The following is a 10,269-nucleotide window of genomic DNA, read 5'->3' on the forward strand; positions in this document are numbered from 1 at the left end:
ACAAGGATAGTCACATTCTAAATTCCTAAAACGTATGAACAGGCCAAAGGCGTAAAAAAAAAAGTCAATTACCTTTACCAACTGCAGTAACTGAACTTGTGATACCAATGACTTAAATTTATATAGTACTTTAATTTATGCAAAATGCTGTCCTTCCAACAACTTGGTGAGGTGGGTAGTACAAGTATTGTCTCCATTTTACTGATGAGGAAACTGAGGTTCAGATGTTAAGTGACTTAATTATGATCACACAACGAATAAATATCTGAGGTGGGTTTTGAACCCAGGTCTCCTGACTCCATGTCTAGGTTTCTATCTACTAAATGTCCATGCATCTTTTAATTAATGAACTAATCATTCATTTAAATTTGACTGCTTTAAAGCAACATTCTCTACCCACTCTTAAAAAACACCAAACATATACCAGTCACAGAAATTTTCTGAAGAACTTAGCAAGATCCTCCAAACCATCTTGCTTCTCAATAACATTAATGCATAGGTGGGCAGAGAAGACAACAAACTCTATGGTGGAAAAATATGTTTCAGGATCAATAAATAAAAGAATCCAAAGGCCTATAGATTTGTAGATTCCTTAGCTGCTGCACACTTGCAAATCAAAAGTATTTCCCTTAAAGAAGAGTTAATGAACTGAATGTGATAAGCACAGGGAGAAGCATTTTTTAAAAATGAAATTCATTATATCTTGACAGACAATAACATCCCAGATTTAGCAGTCATTTCAGAACCTTTTGCAGTCAGAAGATTGATTGGTTAGATTAAAGGTCAAAATAAATTCCAAGGCCAGATGTGATTAAAAAAAATTTTTTAAAGCATATTACTATAAGAGCTCCAGGTCAACCTACCTAAGTGGGGGTGGGGGATGGGAAGGAGGGAGGGAGAGAGGGAGAGAGAGAGAAGAGAGAGTATAATTCTATCACCAATTATTGTAGATATTTAATCAATGAAGAACAAATTGAACATTAAAGAGGTAAAAAATGGCCACAAACTTCCATCAGAAAACAATTTCCTCACCAAACAGAGGAAAATGAAAGTTAAGGGTAACACCAATTTAGCATACAAACTCTTTTATAAAATATAACAAAGGGTGAATATGGAAGATTACAACAAATGTTGTCTCATAAAGCAGTTCAGAGAAAAATGAATCCACTAAAGAGCTTGGCATGAGATCTCACTAAGCCAGATCATTTTCAGAGTACTTTTAGCTGAAGACAACACACAAACCAAAACATGCCTAGGTTCTCCTCAGTAATGATAGTAGAAACATCATATTTGAATTCTATCAGTACTAAGGTATCTTGTGAAGTAGCAATGACATCTAGGAAGAGGAAGTTGGGAAGGGTGGTTAAAAATGACCAAAAACATAGAAAATAAATCAATGCTGGAGGCAAAACAATTTTAAAGGCACTTAAGGAGGATTAATTTTTTGAGATTGAAAGAAATTTTAAAAGAATGGATATAAATCATAATTGGTACATATTAAAGAAATTTGTAACTTGTAGATTTACTTTCCTATCTCTGTAAAACTTTAGTGAGAATAATCTCTGCATGTATTAGATATACTTGTTGGAAAGAACAAGAAGGGAACAGGCAAGCTTTTTATAAAATTTAATTTTTTTAAATTAAAAACATTCTTTTTCTCTCTCTCCCATCTTTCCTACACCTTGGGGGAAAAAAGAAAAGAAAAGCGAGATCCTTCCAAGAAATATGTATGGCCAAGCAAAATAAATTCCTGCATGTGCCATGCCTCCCCAAAAATATGACTTATTTTGCACCCCGAGTCCAACACCCCTCTGTCAAGAGGTAGATAGCAAGCAGCTTTATCATCAGTCTGGGAATCCTGGTTGGTCATTGCATTCATCAGAATTCTTGAGTCTTTCAATGTTATTTGTCTTTACAACACTGTTGTTATTGAATAAGTTGTTCTGGTTCTGATGGGGTTGGGATCTGGGAACCAGAAAGGAAAAACCCTGAACTTTCCCACTTGGCCAAATCTCTGACCTTCTCCTGAGGCTATAATCCCATCAACTGGCCTTTCTTTGTGGCTACACCCAATCTCCCCTCCATTGTCTTGCCTCTCTATGGCCCCAGGCCATTTCTCACTCTTGGTAATTCTATTACTTGGCCACTCCTAGATCCCTCCCACAGGCTTTCTGTATATAAGGTCTATCTTGTCTCCATTAAGATGCTGGGATTCTTAAAAGCTAGCCACTGCTCAGATTCTTTAAATGTAGCCACTGCTTAGATTCTTATAATCTAGCAACTGCTTACTCATGTTCAGACTCCTTAAGAGTCTGCCCAATATGTTCTAATAAACCTTGTCTTTGGCTGAAAGAAGGCTTGGGTCACATTCTTTTAGGCAGGGCCCACATGCTGTGATATTGGGGTCCCAGCACCCCTGAACTCCTAAACTGCATCAGCTGCAACAGTGGCATAGGCAGCAATCTGTTTCCAGAGCTCTCAGCCCACAGACAGGAAGGGGATTGAACAAATAATCAAAAGGAGATTACAAGGATCTCTTTGCTGACACTGAGGTAGTTGCTTTGTCTACACTTGGATCTGGGTCACAGTCCTGGGTGGCAGTCCTGGGATAAGGAGGAGTGCTGGCACAAGTGGAGAGAAAACCCTCCTTACAGTTATAGGACAGAAAAGAGTGCTTGTGGTTGCTCACAGACCAGACACTTCTCCTTAGATCATACCACCTTGAAAGAACTGAAAAATTATAGTTTCCTAGAAGTATCTCAGAAAACAGCTGCACAAAGCCCCTGGAGTTTAGGACAGTACACCCTCCACTCTGGAAACAGGCCCCTACCTTAACAAAGTGTTAAAAAATCAAATAATTGGCTGGGAAAATGAGCAAACAGCAGAAAAAACTCAGACTACAGAATCTTACTTTGATGACAAGGAAAATCAAAACACACACTCAGAAGAAGATAACAAAGTCAAAACTCCTACATCCAAAGCCTCCAAGAAAAATATGAATTGGTCTCAGGCCATGGAAGAGCTCAGAAAGGATTTTGAAAAACATGTAAGAGAAGTAGAGGAAAAACTGGGAAGAGAAATGAGAGTGATACAAGAAAATCATGAAAAACAAGTCAACAGCTTGCTAAAGGAGACCCCCCCAAAAATACTGAAGAAAATAATGCCTTAAAAAATAGACTAGACCAAGTGGCAAAAAAAGGTCCAAAAAGCCAATACGGAGAAGAATGCTTTAAAAAGCAGAATTGGCCGAATGGAACGGAGGTCCAAAAGCTCACTGAAGAAAATTCTTCCTTAAAAATTAGAAGGAAGCAAATGGGAAGCTAGTGACTCTATGAGAAATCAAGAAATTATAAAACAAAACCAAAAGAATGAAAAAAATAGAAGACAACGTGAAGTATCTCATTGGAAAACCAACTCACCTGGAAAACATCATCTTTCAAGAAATTATCAAGGAAAACTGCCCTGATATTCTCAAACCAGATGGTAAAATAGAAATTGAAAGAATCTACCAATCACCTCCTGAAAGAGATCCCAAAAGGAAAACTCTCAGGAATATTCCAGAGTTCCCAGGTCAAGGAGAAAATATTGCAAGCAGCCAGAAAGAAATAATTCAAGTATTGTGGAAACACAATCAGGATAACACAAGATTTAGCAGCTTCTACATTATGGGGATCAGAGGGCTTGGAATATGATATTCCAGAGGTCAAAGGAGCTAGGATTAAAATCAAGCATCACCTACCCAGCAAAGCTGAGTATAATCTATGAGGGGAAAAAATTGTCACTCAACGAGATAGAGGAATTCAATGCATTCTTGAGAAGCCAGAGCTAACTAGAAAAATTGACTTTCAACTACAAGGATCAAGAGAAGCATGAGAAGACAAACAGGAAAGAGAAATCATAAGGAACTTATTAAAGTTGAACTGTTTACATTCCTACATGGAAAGATGATATTTGTAACTCATGAGACCTTTCTCATTATTAGGGTAGTTGGAGGGAATATATATATATATACACAGAGGGTGGAGGAATGATATCTAATAAATAAAATTAAAGGGTGAGAGAAGAAAGTATTGGGAGAAGGAGAAAGGGAGAGGTAGAATGAGGTAAAATTTCTCATGTTAAAGAGTCAAGAAAAAGCTTTTTCAGCGGAGGAGAAGTGGGGGAGATGAGAGGGAATGAATGAACTTTACTCTCATTTGGCTGAAGGAGAGAATAACATACACACTCAATTGGGCAAGGAAATCTATCTTGCCCTACAGTTGGGAGGAAGGGGATAAGAGAGGGAGAGGTGATAGAAGGGAGGGCAAACTAGGGGTGGGGGGAAGCAAGAGCAAACACTTTTGAGCAAACACAGGGTCAAAGGAGAAAATGGAGTAAACTGGGGGCACAATAAGATGGAGGAAAATATAGTTAGTCTTTCACAACATGACTATTAGGGAAGCGTTTTGTGTGACTGCACATGTATAACCTATATCGAATTGCTTGCCTTCTCAATGAGGGTGGGTGGGGGAGGGAGGAAGGGAGAGAATTTGTAACTCAAAATTTTTAAAAATTGTTTTACATGCAACTGGGAAATAAGATAAATAGGCAATGGGGTATAGAAATCTATCTTACCCTCCAGGAAAATAGAAGGAGAAGGGTATAAGAGAAGGATGGGCAGATTGGGGAAGGGGGGGAGAGATGGGTAAAACATTTGGAACTCAAAATCTTGTGGAAGTGAATGTTGAAAACTAAAAATAAATAAATTGGGAAAAATAATAAAGAGTGAGATGAAACAACTCAGTTCAGCCAAAAGAGAGGGAACAATCTCACTTAGGGGCATCTACTCTTAGCAGTCTCTAAGGTTGCAAGTGCTGGAAGTCAAAAGACCTGTTGAGTAGAGTATTGCAGCCTCCCCTACATGTCTATAGCTCTGAGATCTACCAGTAGTCATTCAAAAATTCATGCACACGTCTCAAGACTGCCTCTCTCCAAGTCCTTTTCCCAAAGGTCCACCAACAAATTCCCTCATGCAAGTAAGCAGTGTCACACCTGATGTTCATCCTTCATTCTCAAAGAGGGCTAATGACATCATGACGGTGATGTCTTGATTTGTGCTTGAATTGGATGCAAGTGAGGCAGTGCTATGCAAAGTGGTCAGCCTCATTCATTCTTCCTGAGTGATCCAAGACAAGATAAAAGTCAAGAAGAATGGCGCAGGATGCATTGGGTGACCTTGGCCTTTCTAAATTAAGGTCTTTTCCAGGTCTTAGTTTGTCTGAATCAATGCCCATTCAATAACTGAGGTCTAGGTAAGAATTGAGGGAAAAGATGGTCTAGTTTGCCATCACAAAAGTATCAATGAGAAAGGGAAAAACCCTCAGAATTTCTGGCCAGAACAAAAAATAATTGCTATTTACACTCATTCTTAGCCATCAAAACCTAAACAATGAGCAACAAAGGCTTGGACTGGGGCTATTATTGGCCATTCAATGAAAGCCAGCATAATATGGATTTAAAAGCATAGTCAAGTAGTTCCATTTGAATCACAATGTGCTTTTTATTTAAAGTCTTTTTCCAGAACTGTATTTTAAGAAATCATAAATGAAAACTTCATGGGACAAAAGGTAAATTGTCTCAGCTTTTTGAAAACAAAAATAAATAAATAACTTAAAAAATCTAACCCCCAAACTCTAAAACATCATATAAAACACAAGTAATTAAAAATTATATTCCTATGAACAGAGCACCCACATGTCAGGGCATGGTACCCATAAGGTTGTAGATAAAATGTAGGCCATTCCCCTACTAGAACCCTATAAGAATTGAACTCCAAAGCCCTATGTCTCAAACACTGCTCTGACTGCTACTCATCCATGCTGTTCAAGGGCTCCCAACTCTGATGTGTAAGTGACTCTATGTGCCCTTCTGTCTCTTTCTTCCCCATATGAATCTCTTTCTTATATATGTCTGCCTTCCTCTCCCACCTCATTCTCCCATGCCATCTGACTGTTCTCTCTGTGCCTTATTAAAGTATGATTGATCCATTATTCCCTACTTGCTGCCAGTGTGATCTTTTCAGGTGAATATACAAAGAACTGGGTTTGTTCACTCTAACCCAACAAGGAGCCTTTTATGATCCCCTCCTTTAAGGCATAAGCCAGATACCCAGGATGGGACTTTAGTTTGTCCACAGTTGCACCTACTATGGGTGACCTTGTCACAGTGAACCTACTGATAGAAAGCAAGGGCTGACATAGGAAATCTGTGCCCTTCTGGATAGGATAGCCCCTCATGGTTGGGCTTAATAAAACATGGACTTAATAAAATATAAGACACAATGGACTGCCCATCATACTATTTGCTAGTTTTTGCTATGACAGTTGCTAAGATGGTCTTGTAGAACTGTGAACCTTGATACAATCAATGCCATCTATCAATAGAAGCATCTAGATGACTTCAACACCTATAGAAAATTTCTTTTCTATTTGCATTCCTTTCAGGACATCTTCCTAACATTGGTTAACCATTTTATGAGTGTGCTCTTTCTTGTTTTATGCCTTCCTCTATGCTAATAATCATGGCATTTTAAATGCCATGTAAACATATTCCAAAAGATTCATTTGAGATAGATTGCAAGTATCAAGATTCCCATTATTTTTAAACAATTGAAAAAATTAGCCAGCACCATTATGTGACAAAGCTACAAAGATCAGCTCTCTGAAGCTTAAAAGATAAGGACAATTTTCATGATAGTTCAGGGGAAAATGATATACTTTCCTTTGCCTGAAATAAAAAGAAATTCAGTCAATAGTCTGATAAAGTGAGATGGAAGATGAAAGTATTTATCTGAATAAGATAGAAAAGACTTGTAGGCCTTAATTACTAAGATATCTCAATACAATAATAGCTAACATTTCTATAGCACATTAAATTTTGCTGCCTACATTATATTATTTGAACCTCATGGAAGCTCTTTTTTATTTGAACCTCATGGCAGTACTAGAGGTATTATGATCCTTATTTAACAAATAAGGAAACTGAGAATCAGAGAGGTAGAGAAACTTGTCCATCCGTGGTTATCTAGTAAGAGTTGGAGGTAGAATTTGAACCCTTGTCTCCTAACTTCAGATCTAGGACTTAATCCATGATTTTACTCTCTCTTTGTCTATCTCTCTCTGTCTCTGTCCATATGTCTGTCTGTCTGTCTGTCTTCTTCTCTCTCCCTCTTCCTCTCTCTCTCTCTCTCTCTCTCTCTCTCTCTCATTCTGTATATACACACACATATGCATGTGCACATGCACATGCATGTATATATGAATATCTCCTCCTGGATCACTGCCTTGTCATTGTGGAGGGGCTTGCAATGCTCAATAAGACTATAAGCTATACCCTGCAGGATATACCCAAACTGGACAGATCATAGTGGAAAGTTTTTATAAAAGGTGATCCACCAGAGAAGGAAATGGCAAACCACCGTTTGCCAAGAAAACCCCATGAAAAGTATTAAAATGATAAAAAAAATTTGACACCGAAGATGAGTCCCTCAAGTTGGAAGGTATCCAACATGTTACTGGGGAAGACAGGAGGACAACTATAAGTACTTCTAGAAAGAATGAAGCAGCTGGGCCAATGCCTTAAAGGAAGCACAGTTGTGGATTGTGTCTTGTGATAAAAGTGTGATGCTGTAAAGATCAATACTGCATAGGAATCAATATTGCATGTGGTCAAACAGTAGATGAAAAGATTAAACATCAACATATTGGGTGTCAGTGAACCTAAAGGGATGGTGAATTTAATTCAGCTGATCATTACATATACCACTGTGGACAAGAACCCCTTAGAAGAAATGGAGTAGCTCTCATAGTCAATAAAAGGGTGAGAAAAGCAGGATATGATCTCAAAAGTGACAGAATTTGAATCCAGGGTAAACCATTCAACATCACAGCCTGGTCATAGCAAACACTCTTTCTCAATACCCCAAAAGATGACTCTACACATGTATATCACCAGATGGTCGATATAGAAGTCAGACTGATTATATACTTTGCAGACAAAGGTGGAGAAACCCTATACAGACAGATAAAACAAGACCAACAGATAAAACAAGACCGACAGATAAAACAAAAAGCTGACTGTGGCTCAGCTCACGACTTTCCCATTGAAAACTTCGGATTTAAGTTGAAGAAAGTAGGGAAAACTTTCAGACCATACAGATATGATCTAACAACATTCCTTATGAATTTAAAGTGGAAGTGATAGATAGATTTGAGAGAGTAGATCTGGTAAATAGAGTGCTTGAAGAACTACAGACAGAGGTTCACAGTAGTGTACAAGAGGTGGCAACAAAAAACATCCCAAAGAAAAAGAAGAGCAAGAAAGCAAAATGGCTGTCTGATGAGGCTTTACAAATAGCTGAGGAAAAAAGGAAAGGGAAAGGAGAAAAAGTAAGATATACCCAATTGAATAAAGAATTACAAAGAATAGCAAAGAGAGATAAGAAGGTTTTCTTAAATAAGACTTGCAAAGAAGTAGAAGAAAACAATAAAATGGGAAGGACAAGAGATCTCTTTAAGAGAGATATCAAGGGAAGGTTTCATGCAAAAAATGGACATGATAAAAGTCAAAAATGATAGAGAATTAAAAGAAGTAGAAGAGGTTAAGAAGAGGTGGCAAGAATACAGAAAAGAACTGTACAAGAAAGGTGTCAACATTACCTTTAACCACGATAATATGGTTACTGATCTAGAGTCAGACATCCTAGAGAATAAAGTCAAGTGGGCCTTAGAAAGCATTGCTAGCAATAAAACTAGTAGAGTTGGTGGAATTCTAGCTGAATCAATCTTCAAAGATGATACTGCACTTAATACACCAGCAAATTTGGAAAACTTAATAGTGACCACTGGATTGGAAAAGGTCAGTTTATGTTCCAATCCTAAAGAAAGGAAATAGCAGGAATGTTCAAATCACCAAACAATTGCTCTCACTTCACACATCAGCAAGGTTATGCTTAATATTCTGCAAGCCAGACTTCAGCAATATGTGAACCAAGAATTGTCAGAAGTGCCGGCTGGTTTTTTAAGAGGAAGAGAGACCAAATTGCCAACAATTTGCTGGATTATGGAGAAAGCAAAGGACTTCCAGGAAAATTTCTACTTCTGCTTCATTGACTACTCTAAAGCCTTCGACTGGGTAGTGTGGCAAGTCCTCAAGTGATGGGACTACTGGATCATCTTACTTGTCTCGTATGGAGCCTGTACACAGGTCGAAAAGCAACAGTTAGAACCAAATGAAGACAAGCTGATTGGTTTAAGATTAGGAAAGGAATAAGCAAAACTTACACTGCCCCATATTTACTGAACTTATATATAGAGTACCTATCAAGTGAAATGCCTGGCTGGACAAATCCAGTGCTGGAATCAAAGGTTGCTGGGAGGAATATCAACAATCTGATATGCAGATGATGCCGTTGTGATGGCAGAAAATAAAGAATTAAGAGGAGAGCACAAATAGCTGTCTTGAAGCTTAACAGTAAGAAAAAAAAGAACACTAAGAGCATGGCAATTAGTCCCATCACTTCCTGGCAAATAGAGGAAGAAGAAATGAAATTAGTGTCAGATTTTATATTCTTGGGCTCAAAGATCACTGCAGATGGTGACTGCAGCCATGAAATTAAAAGACACTTGCTCCTTGGAAGGAAAGCTACAGCAAATCTGGAAAGCATACTAAAAGCCAGAGATATCATCTTACTGACAAAGGTCCACATATCAAAGCTATGGTTCTTCCAGTAGTAATGTGTGGCTGTGAGAGCTGGACTATAAGGAAATCTGAGCGCCACAGAATCAACTTTTTCAGATTGTGGTGCTGGAGAAGACTTTTGAGAGTTCCTTGGACAGAAAGGAGATCAGATCAGTCAATACTTAAAGAAATTAATTCAGGACCATTCATTGGAAGGACAAATACTGAAGCTGAAGCTTAAATACTTTGTTCACAAGAGAAGAGGTGACTCATTGGAAAAGACTAGGATGTTGGGAAAGATTGATGACAAAAGGAGAAAGGACATCGGAGGATGAGATAGATAAATACTGTCATTGAAGTAATGAACATGAGCTTGGGCAGACTTCAGGAGATAATGGAGGGTAGAAAGGCCTCGCATGCTATGGTCCATGGGTTCACAAAAAGTCAGAGATGACTGAACAAATGAACCACAACCAAAAAAATATACATGTATATGTTTTTATATATATATATATAAATATATATATATAAATATATATATATATAATATAT

Source organism: Phascolarctos cinereus, unplaced genomic scaffold (genome assembly GCF_003287225.1).
Source record: "Phascolarctos cinereus isolate Bilbo 61053 unplaced genomic scaffold, phaCin_HiC Scaffold_9;HRSCAF=440, whole genome shotgun sequence".
NCBI classification, from domain to species: Eukaryota; Metazoa; Chordata; class Mammalia; order Diprotodontia; family Phascolarctidae; genus Phascolarctos; species Phascolarctos cinereus.